We start from the raw sequence: 8249 nt of genomic DNA on the forward strand, positions 1-8249 counted from the left end.
ACAAACAGACCACCAAAGCCTAAGGGACAAATCAGTAACAAACACGTTACCAGAAACAGTGTGCACAATCCAATCCAACAAAAAAGCACAACAGATCACAAGCAACAGACTAAAGGCTGGGTTGAGATTGAAGTATTAGACAAGGAAGAAGAGGAAACGGAAGACTGAACATGACACTCCAACAAAATCGTAAAACATTGCAATCACCTGAAAGAAAACAGAATCACAATCCAGATCTAGAACAGGATCTAGACCACCGGTCATCCTGCGTTGAAAAGGACGCATAAAGGAATGCTGAGGAAAAACTACATGTTTTTCTTATATATTGCTTGAGTCTACATTTGTAACGGAACAGACAGCGTAAATCCATTGAGTTTAACGAAACCCTAATAATAATTTTTAATAATGGATAAAAGCTATTGGAGACCAATTGCAGAGAGACGGAGTTATAATTATGCTAATTTGACAATGGTATCTAGCGTATGATTGCAATGTAAACGATATATACTGAGTCTTAAGAACTCTTAATAAAACAGAATAAAATGTATGTATGTATGTATGCATAAAAGAATGGTTGTATGTATGCATGTATGTAGTAAAATGTAGCTCGCTCACGTTCAGAAGTCGACCATCATCTACCTTTCATAATCATGTTCAAAACTTAGCAATGTCTAAGGCTTTAGTTCTTGCTATGAACAAAACTCTGAAATTCAACTCTTTCACCTTTGTATTTCAAGAGCAATTTGAGTCTTTAGAACCATCACGGCCACATGTAAATTTTCTCAGTTCCAACAAAGCGAAACGAATAGTACAGCGTGTTGATGATCAGCGACGCTTGGATCTCATTAAAGCTTGTGTTGTACAAGGCTCGACACTGCGCTTGCAGGTGGATGATGACACTCCGAATAAGACTGTACTGTCATTCAAAGACAGAATCCTCTCATTCTGTCTTACCTTCTGTCTCTCATTCTGTCTTTGCGTTGGCAGAAACCTGATTCTTCTGACTGTCTACCTCACAGCATTATCCAACCCTTCAACATGTGCTCAACAACTGCGGGACGGATTTAAAGAGTGGGAGATACACATGGCGTCACAATTCTGTGCTTAAACGCATCTACCCGTTCTTACATGAACATCTACCAAAATCATGGGCAATCTCTGTTGACCTTCCAGTCTTACCATATGTACTCTCAAATGTTATTTCCAACTCATCTCCTCGCCCTGAAATCATCCTATGGTGCCAGAAAGCTAAAGAGATGAGTCTTCTGGAATTGACAGTGTGTTTTGAAGAGAACTTTACCACCTCATCCGAATACAAGAAAAATAAATACAGCAATTTTGTATCTGCTTCTAACCAAGCTGTGTGGAGTGCTCATCTTTACACCTTAAAAGTCGGGTCAAGAGGCCTGGTAGATTGTAGTAGCATTGAACCTATATTGCGGTTCCTCAAATTCAGCAAGCCTTCATCAAACTTCCTGTTCAGAAAGATGTGCACAATCTCCATTGGCACATCGTTTGCAATCTGGTGTCGAAGAAATTAAGACTGTTGGGTGGAGTCAGACCAATTTGTATAATAGTAGTAATAGCATTAATTCTGTTTCTTTTTTTAGTTTTGACTCTTGCTCTCTGTTGCTGTTTAGTTTAGTGTTTAGTGACCTTTTAATCTTGCGCCCTACTATTTGTACATAGACAGAGGTCTCAGACACGCCCCTCGGAATGAATAAACCATGTATGTAATATGTATGTAATATGTATGTATGTATGTATGTATGTATGTATGTATGTGGCTCAATTGGTTAGAGTGTGCAGTTGGAGATTGGCAACATCCAGGACCTTTGGGTCAGAGTTTGAGTGTGGGAGGGCCACATACATAAATCCCCTTGGGCAAGGAACTAACATACAATTGCCTCTCTCTCTCCGGAGTGTCAGGTTCTGTCTACACCAAGTATCTACAGCAAGTATCTACAGCAAGTACAGCAAGTTTGAAGTACGTCATAGTGACTTCTGATAATGACTTCTGATACAGTAGTGTTAGATTGCAGAATAGTGATTACAGTATCAACCTGGGCTTTAGCGGCTCTTGTATGTACGTATGTACAAAAAATGTATGTATGTATGTATGTATGTATGTATGTATGTATGTATGTCTAGTACGAGACAGTGGATCTGGCCCAGCACACAACTTCTCCAAATAATTAAATTAAATTAAATGAATAAATAATAATAACAATAATAATAAATAGGGCCTTTCTTTCTACCCAGACCGATTTCATGAAAAATATTATTTCTATTAACTCTGTCCTTTATTTACAATTTCATGTCGTCGTCAATTGTTACGTCTGCAAAGTGACAATATTCAAAACTCCTGGCTTCACCTTCAAATCGACGTGCATTGTTCAACCCTGCACTTGCGGTATTCCCTTCTTCCTAGTCAGATGCGACGGTACAACATGTCTAGCTCCATTCGTCTCTGAAAGTGTAGAAACAGTGTCTGTAGCTTACGTCTAGCTCATTTGCATGTTTCCAACCAACCTTGCAACTTGCAGAGAACTTCAGGCGCACTCGCCTGTTGCGCGAAGACAGTATGGACGCCATTGCGAGCCTTCTTCTTCTATTAAGTTGGCAAAGTAAAGCGTAGAACCAGAAAACTTGGTACGACGATTCGTTACACGAGCTACAACAATGTGATGGATCGATGTTTACCTCCGTTACGCTGACGATTGTATTTGACATCTTCTTCAAACCAAACTTGAACACCCCGAGGTTACGAAACTCGTCAAAATGAACTTGAACGCACAAGAAAGATTCTAATCACACCTGTGAACTACGTAGCCTCGCGTTCTCTGCATGTACGACCGAAACGACCGCGCAATAACAGTTGCAACATTGTTTAGAAGAGCGGAGGCGTTTCTTGTTGCTATGGAGACAACTTGACCGTCAGACCGTTGAAACTCTACTATCAGTACCAAGTGAAAAATTTTGGAACGTTTTAACTGAGAGTTTGTATGTAACAGTTATGTCATAAATTATAATGATTCTATTTTGTCAGTAGGAGATCACGCCCCTTAGCAAATTACCTAAGTTAGGCACAGCACACACATTATCCACTTAAATCTATTCAATGTGTAGGTTTTCTGCAGTGTCTGTTTTTACAGATACAGTCACGTGGAAATGTTGCTGCAATGCGTCACTGAACATTTTGAAGATGAACGAATTAGTGCTGCACAAGCAAGAGAAAACGTCAAAGCTAATACACAGCGTCCAGCTCACTACATCACTAGTTCTCTTGTTTGTCCAACATGTCGGCTACAATGTCGATTTAGCTAAGGCCGGACTTTTATCTTACATGAGATGCAAAGGACTGTTAGTTAGTCTTCACCGCAGCGGTGGATATGCCATCATGCCATCATGTATTTGCTTACATGAGACAGTATTGGTCCTCTAACTACATCTTCTGGTGATGACGAAACCGCCAAGCCTGCATGACGCTTTCTTTGCCACATTATGCAGAACGTATAGGAAAGAGAGAGGGAAACTCCCAGCGAAAGCTATAGCGACTGCGTCTAGGTATGCCATGAGCATTAAGTTCATCATATACTACAGGGGCCACTTACTGAAAGAAAAGGAGTTCTAACTATATGTTAATGTGACAACGGTGTCTACCTTAATTGATGTATGTATGTAGCCTCGTACCAGACCATCTCGCCGTCGTGCCCGGTTCTCGTATAACAGGACAACGCTGGAGAGGGTCTGAGATCATACCGCTTACCGTTTATGCTATTAAATGATCAAACTAGCTCGTATGTCACCAAGCCTCAGGCTACTAATACGATTAGTCTAATAGTTATTCTCATGTGTCACACGGAATGTCTTGCAACAGACTTGACCTTCCATTCGTACTCTACTTGTTTCCTTTCACTGTTGGTATCCTGACTCTATGCAAGCTCTACGTATTTGCCAACCTCTCTGGGAAAGAGGACTTCCTCTTCAAGAGACTCTAGAGCGGAAGTCAACACCGTTTCTGACGGCAGGCTCTGCCACGCTCCAAATGTTCCCGAATCGTACTCGAGCTTCCCCATTTGTATTGTTCTCATAGCCTAGCACAGTAATAGAGCGGCGCCTAGTGCTTCCCTAGTCCAAGCTACCTAGACTGCTGATCGAATCACATTGGACCTCACAGCTTCAAATAACGTATATCGAACTCAGGATCGAGCTCCTTCTGTGAATGAATCTCTTTCCATGCGGCAAGGTGGGTCTCTTCTCCTGCATCTGTACAGGAACGAAATTTAACAGTGAATGTATTCAATCGAATATCACAGCTAGCATAACTTTGATGGAAGGATAGCTTCATAATTAAATAACAGCACGAGAGTGTTGACATTGGTGACGTGAATGACACTTAGATGACGTGGCTGACACTTGGATGACTTGGCTGACACTTAGATGACGTGGGGTGACACTAGGTGAAGAAAGTAGGCGGTATGATCCCAGACCCTCTCCAGCGTTGTTGTCTTATACGGGAACCGAGCATGATGGCGCGAGAGCGTCTGGTACGAGGCTATATTTATGATTGCAATGTAAACGTTTGATACCGAGTCTTTACATTGAGTCTTCTAATTAATGACCCTTTCCATACAAACAGAATAAATGTATGTATATGTATGTATATGTATGTATACTATATGCACGTCTGTATACATTGATAGAAGAGTTGTCACCGTAATCAGTTGACACATTGTGTATCTATCATCATTAGCATACCCCATTGTCATTAGCATCTAGTCTACATCCCACTGCAACCATGCACCCACTGTCTAGGAGAGAACAATGCATGGCCAATATACTAGTCGGCATCCTCCAGGATTACCTTGCGATTTCGCTGAACACGGACTAGCCAACATCCTCACCCGCTTCTATTTCGAACGCGTGTACAAATTTACGAGGGCTGGACTTGCGTGCCTGAGAATAAAAGAAACGTCATAGCGCACTTGGCTGACGGACCGAATGACAACTAAGAAAACACTTTTAGTTTGCACACAATATTTTGTTTTGTCGACTATTTTTTACCAACTTCAAGAAAATTCTATAGGTAATAGTCGTCTGTTACTATTATTTTGTATAGAGCCCACTGTGGCCATGCAGCCAAGAACATTGCTCACAAGTCATTGCTGCAAACGTGCGTGTTTGGATAAACGGGATTAACATTCAATAAAATACCTACAATAACGATCGAGTGTGTAAAAAGAAGTCGAATAACGTACGTTTTGTAAAAATCCATATTAATTACTTAACGCGCGTTAAGTATCCCCATCTAAAAGCAATCTTTGATTTTCTAATCACTTTGAACAAACGTAAAACCATAGATTCCTGCAGCGTCATAGTACAACGTTTGAGAAAAGCCTGTATTTTATGTATACGAGCATAAACTCGTAAAAATCTAAAGAAATATCACTCATAACCGAATACCAAACTTACTGACAGGAAATAAAAGAAATATGTTAATAGCATCTACCTAAAAGTATCAGGACTTACGAAGACATCCAAGGATGTAAGAGCTCTTGCTCCTCAAGTCACCTGATACCACTCGCTGAGCAAACAATGTCAGTGGCATAGACCCATTATTAAGATGTGATTGAATAAGCCGTCCATTATACAAAGTTCTCACTATTGCCTCATTCTCAGATTCATTTCTTTTCCACAGTTCAAATATAACTATAGCTGCATATCTTGGTCGATGTCCATCAAATGCACCGAGAGCTGTTAATAGGCGGACTATTGTTATGTCATGGCCTGAGTAGAGTACAAATTGGTGTTTGCGGTAACCTCTCATCCATTGACGCATCTGGTAAAGAATAGTAGCCAAGAATGGTTGTTTTTCAAGAAGACGTACCTAGAGAAAATAGTACACTCAATTATTAAATTGCAGTGTATTTATTTTATTTTGAATTTATTTCCTACTTGCAATCAACACTTAATTAAGAAGATCATACCTTTTCATTACATGTATGTTCAGTTTTCTGGTCTGCTGCCTGTACAATTTCTTTGCTAGACAAAGTGGAAAACGCTTATTAGCTAAGTGTGGCATAATCGATTCCAACTGATCAGGTGAATAATAATGACAAAAGTAGCATACAAATCCCTCGTAGAACTCCAAAACACCAAATGTCAAATTGCTTACATTCTTCAGTAAACTCAAATGGGAGTTTGCTTCTACCTTCACATGTTCCCACTTGTGTTTCAATCTGAAAAACTTGGTTGAGAGCCTAGTTCATTCTCAAACACTTTCAAACTGGGTCAAACCACAAATCAACGGTGTTGCTGTATACTGGTTTTAGTATGAGTGCTTGAAGAAACCTGCGCAATGTAAGAAGCATCTGCAACAACGTTACGCGTCGTCGTTGCTGTATACTAGAGTTACCGAGAAGCCTACCCAATCACACCTGTGCAGACGCTATTGTATACCTGCCGAGAGGATCCAATTCGACTGTAGAACGCGGGCTACTACCGCACGACCGTCTACACCAGACACTTGACTAAGAAGGCATCTATTCTTTCAATGCCTCCACTATATACAATACTAATCTAATTACAACTCTAACTGCCAAACAATCTACTACATTACACATGCAGTTAGTACAAGATGTGAGCTAGAAGTGGCGGGTTTAGCGAATGTTTGACGGAACCGGGCTCGACGGCTCGAGAGGGTCTGGTACAAGGCTAGTCTAGCGCATGTTAGTGTCTTACCTGCAAATAGAACTGCACAGAGAGCGATAAATAGGAGTGCAAGAAACAGGTGCAACTTCGAAAACATTCTACACTATCGGAAGTTGAGAAATGCTAGTTGTTATCAACCACCAACCCTTGCGAGACCAGACTAGATAAACTAGCCTCGGTTCTAAACACTCACTTGTATGTAATACTGCAGGTGAAAGTATAGAACCAGATATACAGATCAGTTCTATTATTGACTAATTAATTTATGTAACCTGTAAGATACCATACTAATCCTAGACTTGGTCCAGCATATCAGGAAATATTTGTATATCCATGTATTATTTGATGTGAATGAAAACAATTTATTTCACCTACTTGGCCAAGCTTCAAAATTTTGGCATTGTTTAATTCTTACCACTTTTCCTAATTTAGTCTGTGGCAGTGAGATCAGCATAATTACCTTCGAGAGTCTTTCAAAAGTATTTGATTATTACGTTAATTTTAATAAACACATTTTAAAATTTATTTGCGCAATTGCACTACTATGTTTAAAATTTAAACTAAACAAATTTATAAATTGTTGAGATAAAATAAATTGTTCTAATTCTTTTTGAAAATGTTAGTAACTATCCTAGACTGAGACATGTGCATGAATAAGTGATACGAACAGCGATTGATTAGTAGTCACGTGTACTTTACCTTTAACTTTTTAATGGCTTTCTTCTACTTCTAACGCTATTTTGTTTGCTCATTCCTCAAGAAGTACAAAGTAAGAAATGCTTTAGACGAAGAGCTAGATTAGGAAATTGCTTTGTTTGATGTCCAAAAACGCTCACAAGTTTTTGTTTAGTTAATAATTACGAATACACAGACCTGGGATATAGTATGCACGATGTTTCAACACTATAGTAGTTGCTGTGTACGTTATGTGTCTTATTTTGTCTAGCAACAGTATTTGTACATGTGGCTGAAGTTTGAGCATTCTGGGTGTGTCTGTGGCTATAGATAGATAGTATATACATGTAAACACTGTAACTTAGCAGTTGCATCTAGGTGTATGAAAAATGCTCTGATCGATTAGGAAAATATGTTGCGAAACGCCAGACTAAGGGTGTGCACTACTATTGAAAAAGAACTACAAGTGGGCGGTTCTACATATAGAGCTCGATATCTCTTTCGTACAGTAACCCGCTGGAATTTGTTTTGCTGGTATGAGCTAGTGGGACGTACACCTGCTAATTCACGTCTTCGTGACCAGTACATAGTGATTGTCAGGAAATATGGTGAATGAATGTGAACAATATCTTGACAACTAATTCGTTTCCAAAATTCTGTGAGTATGTTTTTAGTATTTATTTATATTTTATTATATATTTTGCGTGCGTGTGTGTGTGTGTGAGTGTGTGTGTGTGTGTGTGTGTGTGTGTGTGTGTGTGTGTATGTATGTGCGTGTGTGTGTGTTGTGTGTGTGTGTGTGTGTGTGTGTGTGTGTGTGTGTGTGTGTGTGTGTGTATGCGTGCGTGTTTGTATGCGTG

The sequence above is a fragment of the Corticium candelabrum genome, chromosome 7 (genome assembly GCF_963422355.1).
Source record: "Corticium candelabrum chromosome 7, ooCorCand1.1, whole genome shotgun sequence".
Taxonomy (NCBI): domain Eukaryota; kingdom Metazoa; phylum Porifera; class Homoscleromorpha; order Homosclerophorida; family Plakinidae; genus Corticium; species Corticium candelabrum.